Here is a 976-nt window from a genome sequence, read left to right as displayed (position 1 = left end):
ACTAATAAGGCATCCTGTTATTCCCTCACTCACTGATTCACTCAGGCCCTCCTGCCCTCTGGAGCTCACATTATTTTTTTTGGCAGGGGGCAGGGGGCAGATAGAGCAGTCAACAAGAAATAAAATACATAGGCAGACTATGCCACCTATATTTTGTTGTGAAGCTAAAAAGTGCTATGGAAAAAGGAAAAGAAGAGTAAGGGCTGGGTCAGTGTGTAGTGGCTGTGGCTGGTCAGGGAACGCATCACGATTAAATAGTTACTACGTAGTGAGCCACATCCCAGGGGGAGATTTGTAGAAAGGCTGAAGGATGTGAGGGAGTGAATACCTGTCTGGGGAAAAATGTTCTAGGTAGAAGATAAAGCTCTGAGGCAGAAATATGGCTGGCAGCATTTGAGAAATAGCAAAGAGGGAGTGTAGTTCAAGTGGAGTGAGCAAAGGGGAGACTGGAAGAAGACAGCCTCGAAGTGCTATGGTATTACATAAAGAAGGAAAGAAGGAAATGAACTGTTACTGGGTGCCAAATATGTGCCAGCAACTAAGCTTGACATATATATTGGCCATTTAATCCTTGCAATAAACCTCGCAAAACAGGTATTACGATCCACCCTCCTTCCACACACAAACAAACTAAAGGACAGAGGCAAAACGTGACTTACCCATGATGCACAGCTAGCAAGTGGTCCAGTGGATTTGTTCCTAGGAACAGGCACTACTTGCCACCTATCTGTCAAGGTCATGACTATTCCATAAAATTCCCGGAACTGTTGGTGAGCAAATTCAGTGCGCAAATAGACCAGGGAGCAGATGTGGACTAAACTGGAAGGGTTGCCGCCCGAGGCCCAGGCATCTTGAGGATGTCCTAGACCTTCAGGGGGAAGAGTCTCAAGAGACATGGCCTGCTTAAGTCAACAACAGTGTGGACCTAGAATGGTTAAAAAAAAAAAAAAAAAAAGGACCGGCCCTCCCTGGTGGC

The sequence above is a fragment of the Condylura cristata genome, unplaced genomic scaffold (assembly GCF_000260355.1).
Source record: "Condylura cristata isolate star-nosed mole 26May11 unplaced genomic scaffold, ConCri1.0 scaffold00008, whole genome shotgun sequence".
Classification (NCBI taxonomy): domain Eukaryota; kingdom Metazoa; phylum Chordata; class Mammalia; order Eulipotyphla; family Talpidae; genus Condylura; species Condylura cristata.
Note: the sequence above shows the minus strand (reverse complement) of the source record.